The sequence below is a fragment of the Cervus elaphus genome, chromosome 30 (assembly GCF_910594005.1).
Source record: "Cervus elaphus chromosome 30, mCerEla1.1, whole genome shotgun sequence".
Lineage (NCBI taxonomy): Eukaryota > Metazoa > Chordata > Mammalia > Artiodactyla > Cervidae > Cervus > Cervus elaphus.
Genome location: NC_057844.1, coordinates 3,641,419 through 3,659,254, shown reverse-complemented (window position 1 = coordinate 3,659,254; position 17,836 = coordinate 3,641,419). Strand labels below are relative to the sequence as shown.

General features: G+C 36.4%; 1 protein-coding gene and 1 long non-coding RNA gene across 3 annotated transcripts in view; one reads left to right on the top strand and one right to left on the bottom strand.

The window, feature by feature from the left end:
• TDRD3 (tudor domain containing 3) overlaps positions 1-17,836 on the top strand; it is a 204,196-nt gene that overhangs the window by 34,501 nt on the left and 151,859 nt on the right. The window lies entirely within an intron of this gene.
• LOC122687078 lies at positions 5,960-17,324 on the bottom strand. Its single transcript, XR_006339010.1, has 3 exons — positions 17,314-17,324; positions 9,237-9,244; positions 5,960-6,085 (listed from the first exon to the last, which is right to left on the bottom strand). It is a non-coding gene; the product is annotated as an uncharacterized LOC122687078 (long non-coding RNA).

Sequence of the window (17,836 nt, the reverse complement as noted above, 5' to 3'; positions counted from 1 at the left end):
CTGATTACAATGCAGAACATAACTAGGTTTTACTACCAAAAGCAAAAACAGCTTCTTTTGCCTGGAAATTAAAAAATTGATTGAACAGCTTCTTGGTAAAAGGGGAAATAGAAAATCCAGAATTAGACCCCATAACAGTGGAAACATAGTATATGGCAAAGGTAATGTATCAGTCTGGTTCCAATAAGAAGAGAGAACCCAACATAGCAACTTGAACAGAGGAAATTTAGTATAAAAATTATGAACTACAGCAGGAGATCGGAATAATGAGGACTTATAAGGAGCAAAGAGAATTTCAAAATATATAGGATTAGAAGATACAGGGAACAGCTGCTATGCCTAAGGAGAAATTTCCCTTATCCTTAGGTCTGAGTGAGAGTCATTCCTTATTGAAGAGGGTACTGAATAAGAGAGAAATTGCTGTGGTCCTGCTCTGGCAGAACTTGCTGTAAATCACTCCTTTGGAACTTCTAAGTGGAACTTCTAAATCTACCTTCTAAAGTGTCAACGAAGGCTGGTCACAGGAAAAAGTTACTGTGATTCTTACTGGAGTCACTCGACCATGCAACCACTGAGGGATGGTGCTGGGTGATGCTATTGGCCATGGTGCCCTGCTGCTTGGATCCTGTTGAGCAAGTGCACTGGAACCTGGAAGCCAAACTCTATCATCACGGAGTCCCTGATGCCCTCTACTGGCAAAGTTTAACAGGGTACCAGTTGGCAAAGAGAAAAAATTTAAAAGGCTCAGATTGAATATCATAATTCAGCAATCAAAAGGTGGATTTGGAGCTGAAAGACAGTAAACTGATAATGGTCCTAGGCAACATCTCAAAGCACTACAAAGAAGACATATTTTTAAAGGCAGTGATACTGGGACAATTTAGTAGCCATTTGGAGAAAGGTAAAATTACATCCATGTTTTAAACCATCCATTGTATAATCTCTAAATGGATTACTATCTACTTGTTATTCTATCCATGTAGTAGAAGAAACATGGATGACTTCCTCTTCAACCTTAGAGTAGGGAAATGCTTTCTAATTCTGACTCAAATCCAGAGGCAATAAAAGATTGATAAATTTGCCTGCATAAAAATAAAAAGTAGTTTGCACAGTGAAAAATACCATGAACAAAATCAAGGAACAACTGCTAAACTGAAAGACTCAATATATAAAACAGATACAGGGCTACAATTTTTAATACATAAAGAACCCTGGCAAAAGACCAATAGTCTGATAGAAAAATAGAGATTCCCTGGTGGCTCAAACTGTCAAGAATCTGCCTGGAATGCAGGAGAGCCAGGTTCGATCCCTGGGTGAGGAAATCCCCTTGGATTTCCTTGGAGGAGAGAGAGAGTCGATCAGAGGCAATTAGGCTTTCAGGTACAGAATGCTGGGGCCAGAGCAGAGTATCTGAGAGGCACTTTCTGAACACTTTAGGCTTTCAAATGCAAATGATTACTGGCAGGATGCTGGGAAAGAATGAAGGCAGAAGGAGAAGATGGTGTTAGAGGATGAGATGGCTGGATGGCATCACTGATGCAATGGACTTGAACTTGGGCAAACTTTGGGAGATGGTGAGGGACAGGGAGGCCTGGCATGCTGCAGTCGATGGGTCCACAAAGAGTCATACACGACTGGGCGACTGAACAACAATGGGCAGGATAAGAGAGAAGATCTCCCCATACTGTCCTGACTCCTGCATCTTCAGGTACCCTAAGCTTTAAAGTATAGGGGGTGAGTTCGGAGAGCTGAAAGAAACTAATAGAGGCTCTCCAGGCTTTAACAGAAAAAATGGGCATGGCAACCCATCCAGTACTCTTGCCTGGAGAAATCCCGTAGACGGGAACCTGGTGGGCTACAGTCCATGGGGTTGGGAAGAGTCGGACATGACTGAATGACTAACGCTTTCACTTTCTGATGAAAACCCGGGGAAAAACACATGCAAAAAACATAAAAAATGGCCTGCAAACATGCCTTTCTCAGCTGTAATGGTGGCAAAAAATTAAAAAATATATGACAGCACTTTTTGTTGGCAAGGTTGTGATAAAATCAGTTCAGTCAGTTGCTCAGTCACGTCTGACTGTTTGTGACCTCATGGACTGTAGCACGCCAGGTTTCCCTGTCCATCTCCAAATCCTGAAGCTGGTTCAGACTCATGTCCATTGAGTTGGTGATGCCATCCAACCATCTCATCCTCTGTCGTCCCCTTCTCTTGACTTCAATCTTTCCCACCATTAGGGTCTTTTCCAATGAGTTGGTTCTTCGCATTAGGTGGCCAAAGTATTGCAGTTTCAGCTTCAGCATCAGTCCTTCAATGAATATTCAGGACTGATTTCCTTTAGGATTGACTGGTTTGATATCCTTGCAGTCCAAGGGACTCTCAAGAGTCTTCTTCAATACCACAGTTCAAAAGCGTCCATTCTCTGGTGCTCAGCTTTCTTTATACTCCAGCTCTCACACCATGCATGACTACTGGAAAAACCATAGCTTTGACTAGATGGACCTTTGTTCGCAAAGTAATGTCTCTGCTTTTTAATAAGTTGTCTAGGTAGGCCATAGCTTTTCTTCCAGGGAGCAAGCATCTTTTAATTTCATGGCTGCAGTCACTATCTGCTGTGATTTTGGAGCCCAAGCAAAGAAAATTTGTCACTGTTTCCACTGTTTCTCCATCTGTTTACCATGAAGTGATGGGACCGGATGCCATGATCTTAGTTTTTTGCGTTGCTGAGTTTTAAGTCAACATTTTCACTCTCCTCTTTCACTTTCATCAAGAGGCTCCTCAGTTCCTCTTCACTTTCTTCTGTAAAGGTGGTGTCATCTGCATCTCTAGGTTATTAATATTTCTCCCGGCAATCTTGATTCTAGCTTGTGCTTTATATAGCCCGGCATTTCGCATGATGTACTCTGCATAGAAGTTCAATAAGCAGGGTGACAGTATACAGCCTTGACGTACTACTTTCCCTATTTGGAACTAGTCCTTTGTTCCATGTCTGGTTCTAATTGTTGCTTCTTGACCTGCATACAGATTTCTCAGGAGGCAGGTCAGATGGTCTGGTATTTCCATCTCTTTAAGAATCCACACAAAGGCTTTTACTGTGATCCACATAGTCAAAGGCTTTAGTGTAGCCAATAAAGCCAAAGTAGATGTTTTTTGGAACTCTCTTGCTTTTTCTGTTATCCAACAGATGTTGGCAATTTGATCTCTGGTTCCTCTGTTTTTTCTAAATCCAGCTTGAACATCTGGAAGTTCTCAGTTCATGTACTGTTGAAGTCTGGCTTGGAGAATTTTGAGCATTACTTTGCTAGTGTATGAGATGAATGTAATTGTGCGGTAGTTTGAACATTGTTAGGCATTTTGGCATTGCCTTTCTTTTGGACTGGAGTGTAAACTGAACTCTTCCAGTCCTTTAGCCACTGGTGAGTTTTCCAAATTTGCTGGCGTATTGAGTGTAGCACTTTCACAGCATCATCTTTTAAGATTTGAATTAGCTCAGCTGGAATTCCATCACTTCCACTAGTGATGCTTCTTAGGGCCCACTTGACTTCACATTTCAGGATGTCTGGCTCTAGGTGAATGATCACAGTATTGTGGTTTTCTGGGTCATGAAGGTCTTTTTTTTTTTTTTTTTTTTTTTATAGTTCTTCTGTGTATTCTTGCCACCTCTTCTCAATATCTTCTGCTTCTGTTAAGTCCATACCATTTGTGTCCTTTATTGAGCCCATCTTTGCATGACATGTTCCTTTGGTATCTCTAATTTTCTTGAAGAGATCTCTAGTCTTTCCCATTCTATTGTTTTCCTCTGTTTCTTTCGTTGATCCCTGAGGAAGGCTTTCTTATCTTTCCTTGCTATTCTTTGGAACTCTACATTCAGATGGATATATCTTTCCTTTTCTGTTTTGCCTTTAGCTTCGCTTCTTTTCTCAGTTATTTGTAAGGCCTCCTCAGACAACTATTTTGCCTTTTTGCTTTTCTTTTTCATGGAGATGGTCTTGATCACTGCCTCTGTACAATGTCATGAACCTCCGTCCATAGTTATTCAGGCACTCTGTCTATCAGATCTAGTCCCTTGAACCTGTGCCACTTGTGATGAAATAGACACTCCCATAAGTGGATGCAAATTGCTCTTCTGGCCCTGCTGCCTCTCCTGATTCTGCACTGAAGAGGTGGAATGCCTTGGAATGCATTCTCTAGTTTTCTGAGAGCCTTAAGCCTTTGGTGACTGAATGACTTGAGCATTTTAGGGACTCTCTCTCAATTCTCTTGCCTCACTCCCTACTTTTAGTAGTTGACAGCCTAGACAAAAAGAACATTACATAATGATAAAGGGATCAATCCAACAGGAACATACACATTTATAAATATGTATGTAAGCCACATAGATGCATCTGAATAGATAAAACAAATACTAACAAAATAAAAGAAGAAATTGACAGTAACACAATGATTGTAAGGAACTTTAATGCCTCCACTTGCATCAGTAGACAGAGAATCCAGACAAAATTAATAAAGAAACACTAGCTTTAAACAATACATTAGAGAAGATGGGATAAATATTAATGTATAAAATACTTGACCCAAAGGCAGCAGAATAAACATTCTTCTCAGTGCACATGGAACATTTTCCATGATATATCACGTTAGACCACAAAACAAGTCTCAGTAAATTTAAAAATCGTTTTAAGTGTTGTTGTTTTTTTTTTCCCTAACCAATCATATGAGACTACAGATCAACTATAGGAAAAAAAGAATACTTCTAAAAACAGAAACGTGGATTTGATCCCTGGTCAGGGAACTAAGATCTCACATGCCACTTGGCATGGCCAAAAACAAAAGAAAAAACATAAACACGGAGGCTGAACAATATGGTACTAAACAATCAGTGGGTCACTGAAAAAAATCAGAGATGAAATTATAAAAAATACCTTGAAATAAAACAGAAGCACAGCAATCCAAACTCTAGGGGACACAGCAAAAGCAATTCTAAGAGCGAAGTTTATAATGATACAAACCTACCTCAGGAAACAAGAGAAAAAAAAGTCTCAAATAAACAACCTAAATTTACATCTAAAGGAAGTAGAAAAAGAACAACAAAGCGCAAAGTTAATAGAAGGAAAGAAATCCTGAAGATTTCTCCTAAATAAGTAAAATAATTAAAATAAAGACCAAACAACAGAAAAGATCAAGGAAACTAAGCGCTGGTTCTTTGAAAAAATAAAATTGATAAACCTTTAGCCAGACTCATCAAGAGATAAAGGAGGTGGCCCAAGTAAATAAAATCAGAAATGAAAGGACAGTGACAACTGGCATGACAGAAATATAATGGATCATTAGAGATTTTTATGAACAATGTTGCAACAATAAAATGGACAACCTTGAAGAACTGGATAAATTCCTAGAAATGTGTGATCTTCCAAAACTGAATCAGGAAGAGTAAAAAAATGAACCAGTTACCAGTAATGAAATTGAGTCAGTAATTAGAAAATGCCCAGCAAATGTACAGAGCCAATTGACCTCACAAATGCATTTTACCAAACATTTTAAGAAGATTTAACATTTATCTTCCTCAAACTATTCCACAAAATTGCAGAGGAAGAATACTTTTGAAGTCATTCTGTGAGGCTCACATTATCCTGATACTTTCAAAACCAGTGAAAGATACCACACACAAAAAATTGCAGGTCAGTGTCACTGATGAATGTAGCTGCAAAAATCCTCAACAAAATATTAGCAAACTGAATCAACAATACAATAAAAAGATCATAAACAATGATCAAGTATGATTTATCCCAGGGATGCAAAGATGTTTTAATATCTGCAAATCAAGTAATGTGATATATCACCTTAGCAAATTGAACAATAAAAGTTATATATCATCTCAATAAATGCAGGAAAAGTTTTTTGACAAAATTCAACATCTACTTATTAATAAAAACTCTCAAAAAGTGTATGTAGAGAGAACATATCTCGACATAATAAAGGCTATATGTGACAAGCTCACAGCTAATGTCACACTCAATGGTGAAAAGCTAAAAATGTTTCCTCTAAAGTCAGGAACAAGACAAGGATGCCCACTCTTGTCATTTACTTTTGTTATAGTATTGCAAGTCCTGCAAGTGCTGCAAGTCACAGCAGTTAGAGAAGAAAAGAAAATAAAGGAATTAATATTGGAAAGGAAGAAATAAAATTATCACTACAGATGACATGATAATGTGTATAGAAAATTCTAAAGATATCACCAGAAAACTATTAGAACTCAGTAATAGTGTAGGTTACAAAATTAATATACAAAAATTGGTTGTGCTTCTATACACCAACAACAAACTCTCAGAAAAATTAAGAAAACAATCCCATGCATAATTACATGAGAAAGAATGAAATACCTGGGACTAAATCTAAGTCTAACCAAGGAGGTAAAAGACCTGTACTTGGAAATTTATAAGACATTGATGAAAGAAATTGGAGATGACACAAACAAATGGAAAGATACACCATGCTCATGGGTTGGAAGAATTATTGTTATTAAAATGACTGCCCCAAAGCAATTCATATTCAGTGCATTCCCTATGCATACTACTAATGGCATTTTTTTCTTGTTACAAAAATGAAGGAAATAATTTCTAAGGTTTGTATGGAAAAGAAAAGATCCTAAATAGCCAAATCAATCCTGAGCCTGGAGAATAAAACACTAGGTATTACATGCACTGATTTCAAACTATACTTTAAGCTATAGTCACTAAAACAGTATGGTACTGGCACAAAACAAGACACATGGGTCAATGGAACAGAATAAAGGAGCCCAGAAATGAACTCATAGTTATATGGTCAATTAATCTCTGACACAGGATGCAAGAATTGATAGAATGGAGGGAAAAAACTGCCTCTTCAACAGATGATTTTGGGAAAACTGCTTCATGCAGAAGATTCTAACTGGACTACTTTCTCAAAGCATATACAGAAATAAACTCAAAATGAGTTAGAGACATAAATGTAAGACCTGAAACCATAAAACTCCTAGAAGAAAACATAGGCATTATGCTCTTTGACATCAATCTTAACAGTTTTTTTCAGACCAGTCTTCTTAGGCAAGGGAAACAAAACCAGAAATGAAGAAATGGGGCTGCATCAAACTAAATAATTTTTGCACTGTGAAGCAAACTGTCAACAAAATACAAAGCTAGCATACTAAATGGGAGAATGTATTTACAGACATTATATCCAAAACATACAAAGAATTCATACAACTCAACATCCAAAATACAACCTGATTAAAAAAATGAGCAGAGGATCTGAATAGACTTTTTTCCATGGAAGACATCAAGTGGTCAATGGACACATGAAAAGATGCTTAACATCATTAGTCAGGAAATTGCAGATCAAACTGCAATGAGATGTCACCTTACATATTTCAGAATGACTGTTATCCAAAACAGCATTTAAGTATTGCCAAGAATATGGAGATAAGTGTCACCTCATTCACTGTTATTGGGAATGTAAATTGGTACAGCTCCTCTGGAAAAAATATGGAGGTGTCTCAAAAAATTAAAAATAGAACTACCATATGATCCAGCAATTCTACTTATGGGTATTTTTCTGAAGAATAAAAAACACTAATTTGAAAGATATATGCACTCATATGTTCATTGCAGCATTATTTATAGTAGCCACTAGGGAAGGATCCTAAGTGTCCAGCAGTAGATGGGTGAGTAAAGAAGATGTGGTTTATAGGATCAATGGAATATTATTCAACCATAAAAATGAAGAAAGTCTTGTCTTTTGTGATAACATGGATGGACCCAGTTGGTATTAGGCTAAGTGAAATAATAAGAGAAAGACAAATACCATATGATTTCACTTGTGTAGAATCTAAAAAACAAAACAAATGATGCAAGAGAGAAACATACTCTTAGGTACAGAAAAGAAGCTGGTGGTTGCCGGAGGAGAAGTGTGTAGGTGTTTGGGTAAAGTAGAAGAAATGGGTTGGTAGGTAAAAAACTATAGTTACACAATAAATGAGTGATGCACATGAAATATACAGCATAGGGAATATAGTCAATAATATTGTGATAACTGTGGTGATAGATGGCAACTAGACTTACTTTGTAATGTGTAGAAATAGCAAATCACTGCATTGTGCACTCGGAACCAACATAAAGTAATAGGGGAATTATACCTCAATTAAAAATATAAAGAACACATACAACTCAGTTAAAAAAACAACCTGAGTAAAATACTGGAGTGGGTAGCCTTTTCCTTCTCCAGGGGATCTTCTGAACCCAGGGATTGAACCCAGGTCTCCCACATTGCAGATGGATTCTTTACCAGCTGAGCCTCAAGGGAAGTCCCCAAACTGGGCAGGACAGCTAAATAGACATTTTTCCAAAGAAGGTATACATATGGCTAACAGACATGTGAAAAGGTACTCAATATCACTAATCCAGCTTTCCCACTTTAGGCTATCCAAAGACTATGAAAACAGTAGTTTGAAAAGATATAAGTACACCTCTGTTCCCCATGGCATTATTTACCAAGATAATGGAAATAGCAGAAGTACCCTTCAGTGGGTAGATTGATGGATAAAGAAGGTATGGTATGTTTATACAATGTAATTCTACTCATCCATTAACAAGATGAAATCTTGTGATTTCTGACAATATATGTGGACCTGGAGGATATTATGTTAAGTGAAATATGTCAGATGAAGAAAGACAAGCATCATATAGATTTTATTTCAATGTGGAATATAAAACAACCAAACAAACCCCCCAAATAAAAAAACCAAACCAAAGAAAAACATGAAGATTTAGAGAATAGATTTGTATTTACTGGAGAGGAAGGAGATGAAGGAATAGATGGTATCAAGTTTATGGTGAAGGAAGGAAACTAAATTTTTGGTGGTGAGTATGCTGTAGGGTATACAAAAATGGAAATGTATGTATGAAACGTGTGATGTTATAAGTCAGTGTTATCTCAGTTATTTAAAATTGAGATGTATTAATCTGTAACAGTTCCTAATTTGTATATGTTAGATATTATGAAAAAATGCCTTATTGCTCTTTTAAAATTAAAAGTCATACCAAGGCTTCTTTATGATTAGATTTATGAAGATGCAACTATTAGGTGAGTCATGTGTAATTTCTGGGCCAGTTCACAAGCATCAGAATGAATAAACTGATATAAGTATAAAATCATGAGTTTATACTGACAGTTATATTTGTAAACATTTTATATAAGAGACTTGAACATCTGCTGACTTTGGTTTCTGCAGAGATCTTGGAAACAATCCCCCTCAGATACTAAGGGACAAGCAGCCATTGAATAGAATGGGACTGGGAAATCTATGTTTGAAACGGAAGTTGACTGTGATCTGTTCTTAAATGAAAAGATCTATTGCAGAAACTTTTATGTACCTGAGTCTACTTCTATAAACAAATATTTCCTTCTAAAATCTACCCCAGTTTATGTGTATGTGTATTACAGGGATATACCTAACATTGTTAATAATTTATATTTTTTGGAATAATTGGGAAGGGGCCACTTTCACTTATTATTTATCTGTAAAATTGTATTTTATTATTTATTGACTTAAACTGATCAAGTTCACTGAAGTTGATCATTCAGGGAGAGTTAATGAATCAGGACATTTTAAATTGAATAGAGGTTGTTCTTCATAGATTCTATTGTAAAGGATGACCTTTCAAAAGATAGATTTTTATTTAGTTGAATCAGTACTTTCAAGTGGCTTAAATTTGTAATAGGTGCATCATTTTCCTGTGAATGCTGTACCAAATAACCACAAGCAGAGGGATTAAAACCATAAAAATGTACTCTCTTACAGTTCTGGAGGCTAAAAATCTGAAATCAAGGTGTGTGCAGACAGTCTAGGGGAAAATCAGTTATTTGCTGTGTCCAACTTTTTGGTGGTTGCTGGCATTCCTTGGCTTGAGACCTCATCACTCCAGTTTCTGTGTCCATCTGTGTCTTTTCTGTATGTATGTTTCAAAATTCCCTGGGCCTTTTTCTTATAAGGACACTTGTCATTAGATTTAGGATGCACCTGGATAATTGTTTCATGTCTTTAAGAGATCATTTTTTCCAAATAAAGTAACATTCACTGGTCCCAGAGATTAGTACATGAACATATCTTTTGGGGTACCACCATTCAGACTACTACAAAGAAATGGGTATTTAAATTACATTTTCTAAGCTGGAAAAAGAAAATTCTTAATTTATTTGCAACACTTCAATTTCAAAAACTTCAATACCAAGCATTTTCTATTTAAGGTGTATCTTAAAGAAATGACAATTAGAATTATTAATTCATATTTATCGACTGAGGGGGTATTTTACTCTTTTGCGAAAACTTCATTTTTATTTACTTATTTCATTTAGTATTTCATTCACATGCTAGGAAGATAATGCTCAAAATCTTTCAAGCTAGTCTAAAGTATGTGAACCGAGAACTTCCAGATGTACAAGCTGGATTTAGAAAAAGCAGAGGGACCAAAGATCAAATTGCTAACATCTGTTGGATCGTAGAAAAAGCAAGAGAATTCCAGAAAAACATCTACTTCTGCTTCATTGACTACACTAAAGCCTTTGATTATGTGGATCACAAGAGACTGGAAAATTCTTAAAGAGATGGAAATACCAGACAACCTTACTTACCTCCTGAGAAACCTGTATGCAGGTCAGGAAGCAACAGTTAGAACTGGACATGGAACAACAGACTGGTTCAAATTTGGAAAAGGAGAACATTAAGGCTGTATATTGTCACCCTGCTTATTTAACTTCTGTGCAGAGTATATCATGAGAAATGCCAAGCTGGATGAATCACAAGCTGGAATCAAGATTGCAGGGAGAAATATCAGCAACCTCAGATATGCAAATGACACCATCCTTATGGCAGAAACTGAAGAGGAACTAAAGAGCCTCTTGATGAGGGTGAAAGAGGAGAGTGAAAAAGCTGGCTTAAAACTCAACACTTAAAAAAGGGAGATCATGGCATCTGGTCCCATCACGTCATAGCAAGTAGATGGGGAAGCAATGGAAACAGTGAGAGACTGTTTTCTTGGGCTCCAAAATCACTGTGGATGGTAACTGCAGCCACGAAATTAAAAGATGCTTGCTCCTTGGAAGAAAAGCAATGACAAACCTAGACGATGTATTAAGAAACAGAGACACTTTACCAACAGAAGTCTGAATAGTCAAAGCTATGGTTTTCCCACAGTAGTCATGTACAGATGTGAAAGTTGGACCATAAGGAAGGCTGAGCTCTGAAGAATTGATGCCTTCTAATTGTGGTGCTGGAGAAGACTCTTGAGAGTCCCTAGGGCAGCAAGGAGATCCAACCAGTCAATCCTAAAGGAAATCAGTTCTGAATACTCATTGGAAGGACAGAGGCTGAAGCTCCAATACTTTGGCCACCTGATGCAAAGAGCTGTCTTGTTGGAAAAGACCCTGATGCTGGTAAAAACTGAAGGCAGGAGGAGAAAGGGACTGCATGGTTGGATGGCATCACTGACTGATGAACATGAGTTTGAGCAAACTCCGGGAGATGGTAAAGAGCAGGGAAACCTGGCCTGTTGCAGTCTGTGAGGTCACAAAGAGTTGGACACGCCTTAGCAACTGAGCAGCAGCAGCTTAATTTAGTAGCGTATTTTAAGTGACTGCCAGTTTTTATTTTAGGCCTCTTCTATTTTCATTTTAATTTTTGGAGAATTGTTAGGCTGTTAAATGGTAACATGTATGCTTACAGGTGCTAGAAACAAATAGGTATTTGTCATAATGGCCTGTGATAATCGAAGTAGGTTTTCATTTTTAAAGTTTTGAATAAGTGGTATTAATTTAAATAAATTGTGAGTGTAAATCATAAAATATCATTTTAAAACATATTAAAATTGTCATTTTTATTTTTTAAAATTTTGAATTCATTTTTTAACTGAAGGATAGTTGATTTACAGAATTGTGTTGGTTTCTGCCAAACATCAGCATGAATCAGCCATAGGCATACATATGTCCCCTCCCTCTTCTTGCTCTTGAACCTCTCTCCCACCTCCCTCCCCATCCCACCCCTCTAGTTGTTACAGAGCCCTGGTTGAGTTCCCTGAGTCATAGAGCAAATTCCCATTGGCTAATTTTAATACAATATAGAATATTAAACTTATTACTTCCCAAGTGTTTCTTGACATCATTATTTTAAATTTTGACATAAAATGATGGCAATAAAAAAAAAAGAAAAATGATGGCAATGTATTTTGCATTGAAAATTCTCTTTGGGCATAAATAGTTGCACAGTCTTAGGGAGTAAGTTTTTTTCTTATTGTTAAAAACTGTGTTTCCAATTGGAAAATGTCAACAAATTAAATAATACAAATCTTTTCATCTTGCCGACATCTTCCTTCATTTCTCAGTGAGCTCCATGTGAGGAGCATGTTGGGAATATGTATCTTAGGGTATTTTGGCTATTAGCTGCAACCTTTGAGGAAATTCCCTTTATTGATTGGTGAATTTCATTCTTTTCTTCTCTTCTCATAACCCTGAAGACTTTTTTTAAAAAAGTTGAACTATAGTAGATTCACTCATTGTATTAGTTTCAGAAGAAGGCATTTTTAAGGATCATTATCTTTTGGAGATATTTTCCAGAATAGACACAAAGGTTACAGTGTTTTAGAAGGAAAGAATCTAGTATTTATTTAGCATCTAACTTCATACCAAGCACATGATGGGTATTTCATTTATTCTTAGAACAACTCTAAAGATCAGCATTTTGTTAGAACAACTCTGTAGACCTTTTTTTTTTTTTTTTTAATTTATTTTAAGTAGGGAAGGCAACTGAGGCACAGGTAGATTGAATTAATCGCTTTGGATCCCACATTGATTAAATGGTGAGGCTGAGATATGCATCTAGTTCTGTCTCACTATGAAGTACTGATCAGACAGCCCAAGCTATTCATAAAATGCCTTCTAGTAGTTGTTACCATAGCTCACATTTTAAAGTAACATTTCTCATGTAAACTTAGAATTCAGTCCCTGGTCTGGTGTTGATCCTGGGAGGCCTGTGGCATGGCCTCTGCCAGCTCTGATGCTGTATCACAATAGTCAGTACATGGGACAGTAGTAGGCTTGCAGTGAGTCTTTCCTACTGATGTATGGTTTCATAGCTATCACCTTTGTGCTGAAGTAGAGATGACAGAAATATCAAATAAACTCATTTATGAGTTATTAAAAACTACTTCAGCTCTGCTTCAGAATTTAAAAATGAAAATGTTGAATTAGAGGAAGGACATAAATTATAACCTTCAATGAAAGTAAAAATATCCAGGCTTTCATTTTATACTTTAAAAATACGTAAGGGCTTGGTTTACAAAAATGAATGATAACATAGTTAGATTTCTTTGCTACTATTCCTTGTAATATATCAATTATGGAATTTCAAAGGAATATTTACAAATTTTTACTTGCTAGGGTGTTATAATAATTGGTGGTGGTTTAGTTGCTAAGTCATGTCTGACTCTTGTATCCCCATGGACTATAAGCCTGCCAGGCCTGTCTGTCTGTGGGATCTCTAGGCAAGAATGCTGGAGTGGGTTGCCAACCCACTTACTTATTAAGTAAGTATAATAATTACTTAATACCAAATAAGCCTTCCAGGACTAATGTCTTCATGGATTGGATTATATATAGGAAAAATATTTAAGATATCTGAAAATGGATCATAAAAAATAGAAGTTTGTGTTTTGTTATCACCTTTCTTCTTATGGTTATTATCTTAAAATACCATGTTTATTTGTTTTGATGTCAGAGAAAAGCAACAGTTGAAATGATGTTGAAAGTACTCTGTAATTATTCCACAACAAAAAAGTATTAGTCTCTAGTAATTTATATGTACTATATATAAATCTGTATTTCCAAAGGATGGACATAGGAGGGCATAAGAGAGAAAATTGTCTTTTGATATGCTTCAGTTTTGTTGTGTGTGTGTAAGAAATCTCTTGAGTGTCTGCTAAATGAGTTTCTTTTTTAAATCCTGAGTGATCTTTATAGCAAGCACAAATTTAGCACTTATAAATAGCTCATTTTATTTTTGATATATCTACTCTCCACCAGAAAAACCCAGTAAATGTTGGAAACATTTATTTTAAAGCCAGTTTAGTACATCTTTGGAGTCTTAGATTTTCCAGTAATAGGCTGATAATATTGTACTTGTAAAGCAAGGTTGTCATCTAGTGGTGTTTTCAAGTAGCACATCCTTCAGAATTAGCTCTCTAATACATCTTAAGCATTTTAAAGGAAATGCTTAACGAAACAATTCTAGGTTTCAATTTTTCAGAATTTAAGCACTTTTAAATATTTTACATTATTTATGACTTTACAAAGGCTTATTCCTAGAAACTTTTTAAAAATCTATATTTTAATCTTTAGTCTTGGGCCAAAAATTTCTTGTCTGGCCACTAAAATGTTGGTTTTTCTTTTTGAGTTTTTTTTTTTTTGAAAGTCCCTCAGTCACGTCCGACTCTTTGCTACCCCATGGACTGTAGCATGCCAGGCTCCTCTATCCATGGAATTCTCCAGGCCAGAATACTGGAGTAGGTAGCTGTTCCCTTCTCCAGGGGATCTTCCCACCCCAGGCTTTGAACCCAGGTCTCCCACATTGCAGGCAGATTCTTTACTGTCTAAGCCACCAGGGAAGCCCAAGAACACTAGAGTGCATAGCATAACCCTTTTACAGGGGATCTTCCTGACCCAGGAATCGAACCGGGGTCTCCTGCGTTATAGGTGGATTCTTTACCAGCTGAGCTACCAGGGAAGCTTGAGTAGTACAGATCTTAATCATGATGTATCAAGGCATTTCATAATGCTTCACATCTCTATGGAAATTACTTATTTAGGAAAAAAGATCCTTATGGAGTACTAAGTAGTTTCTTTTTTTTTTTTACCTTTTACATAGCTGTCCTTTCAATTTTTGTGCAGGTTAATTTTATGAAATGTTTGCAAATAAAATTTTAAGGTTGTAACGATGATTCTTTGCTTTTGGTGTTTTTATTTTTGTAATATAAAAATTTTAAAACGTAGCATAGAAGAAATTAAGATAGATTTTCCTGTGTGTAGAAAAAATTTAATGTCACGTATTAGCTAAATGATCGAAATCATATACATTTGTGCATCAAAAGAAATCATACAAACAAAAAACGAATGCATTTTTTTTTTTTTTAAAGAAAGGAAAGAAAACATTTATTTTCCAACAGGGCAAGAAAGTCAGACTTTGGAAGAACTGGCTGGCCAAGATATTTAAATTTAAAAGCTGCAAATTACCTAGGCTGCCAAGTTTACATTAGTCTGTCCATGAAAGAAAAAACAGTAGCTTTCTCATATGATTCTTGTTTTCCAGAGGTCACACTGTATCTTCAGACACCAACATGGCAAATGCCAAGTATAAAATAGTTTACAGGAAATGTTCAAGGTTTTCCTCAGCAGAGGCCAAACCCAGTCAAAGTGACCTTGTTATTTTTGGTGTATATCAGAGTTACATGTTTTCTTTGACTGTCATGTATGAAGTGCTTAATCATATTGGAAGTGGGGCAGAATGTCACTTTTTGCTTCTTCAGGATCAACATGGAATTTGCAGCCAATGAATTTGACACTGGTATTCAGTCAGTTGGTTGAAATGAGCAGAAGCCTCTGTAGATCTGAGCTGCTCGTGTTTTCCAGCTTCACCATGAAGAAGCTAAGGCAGAGGTGTCCACTGAGAGGCTCAATAGCATATCCCGCTGGGCCACAGTGTGCAGTTGACAGCATGGTTGTCCACTTCTCCAGCCCTTCTGATCGAGATGCATTTTTCAAGATAGTTTATATTTGAATAAAGTCAACCTTGTATTGGAAATAGTTTTCTGCATTGATTAAGATGAACACTAATGACTTATTTCTTAGAGCTACTTTTTTTTTTATGTTTTTATTCATCTGCCCATTTATAGATATATAACTCATAGAGAAAGTTAAATTTAAGCTAGTGTTGACTCAGGTCCTTATCATAATTATTGGAATAAAGATTGTGGTATTCATTTTGGCAGAGTAGATGGCCACTTTATCTAAAGAAGTATAAAGAAACTGGAAGTGACAGAAGGTGGTACTTGTTTTTTAGGGAAGTAAAATGGAAGACTGGTTTTTTGATTTTCTGCCATTTGGTGTCATAGGATTCCCTATTCTGAATTACTTGTAGTAGGATTCTGACCCTTCTTTATGCTGTGCTTACAGATTTAGTTGTGGAATCCCATAAAGTCATTGACCTTAATGCTGATGTGTCAAGTTATCTCTTGTGATTGGTGACTTCCCCCACCCCACTCCCTTAATGTATTTATAAATTGTATTAAGTGTATTGTTTAGTCTACACTGGGTTATTTGAAACAAATTGTGCACAAATTTTTATTAGGTTGACTAATCGGGGTCACGGAGAGTTGGACAACTTGGTGACTGAGAAAACAAATCATTACTCAGTGTGGTGTGGTTCATAAGTAGATGTTCATAAGCCATTTTCCTATGCCATAGAAAAGGGAAACTAATTTATTACTTCAGTGTTTTTGACTATGTACAGCAAAAGCCTATAAGAATAAGCAAAAACAATAATTTTCAGGAGGCATGTTTTATTCCACTTACACTATAGGCCTAGAAACAGGATAAGCAGAGTGAATACAGAGACCTTTACTTGGGTAGTTTTTATAAAAAATATAAATATGAAAAATATTTTTTAATGTTCTGGGAGAATGCAGTAGATTGGCCAAGTCTGTATTTGCTAAGATGAAAGATACCCTTTAATATAAGTATTTTAAAAATTACCTGTTATGTTTTATTCTTTCCTGACTCTGTGTTAGCTTGAGTAATTGGGAGTTATTCAAGCTAATATAGAGACAGAATGGGAATGTATTAGAGATCAATAGAATGGGAAAGATTAGAGATCACTTCAAGGAAGTTAGAGATACCAGGGGAACATTTCACGCAAAGATGAGTACAATAAAAGGCAGAAATGGTATGGACCCAACAGAAGCAGAAGATATTAAGAAGAGGTGGCAAGAATACACAGAAGAACTATATCAAAAAGATCTTCATGACCCAGACAACCACGATGGTGTGATCACTCACCTAGAGCCAGACATCTAGGAGTATGAAGTCAAGTGGGCCTTATTTAGGAAGCATCACTATGAACAAAGCCAATGGAGGTAATGGAATGCCAGCAGAGCGATTTCAAATCCTACAAGATGATGCTGTGAAAGTGCTGCACTTAATGTGCCAGCAAATTTGGAAAACTCAGCAGTGGCCACAGGACTGGAAAAGGTCAGTTTTCATTCCAATCTCAAAGAAAGGCAATGGCAAAGAATGTTCATACCATCGTACAGTTGCACTGATTTCACACTCTAGCAAAGTAATGCTCAAAATTCTTCAAGCTAGGCCTCAGCAGTATGTGAACGAAGAACTGAAATCTTGGTGCCTCGGCAAAGGGACCAGAGATCAAATTGAAAACATTTGTTGGATCATAGAAAAAGCAAGAGAATTCAAGAAAAACATCTGCTTCATTGACAGATAAAGGCTTTGACTGTGTGAATCACCAAAAACTGTGGAAAATTCTTAAAGACTGAAATACCAGACTGCCTTACCTGCCTCCTGATAAATCTGTTTGCAGGTCAAGAAGCAACAGTACAGCCAGACATAGAACAACAGACTGGTTCCAAATTGGGAAAGGAGCACATCAGGGCTGTATATTATCACCTTGCTTATTTGACTTATATGCAGAGTACATCATGCAAAATGCTAGATTGGGGAATGTAGAAGCTGGAATCAAGATTT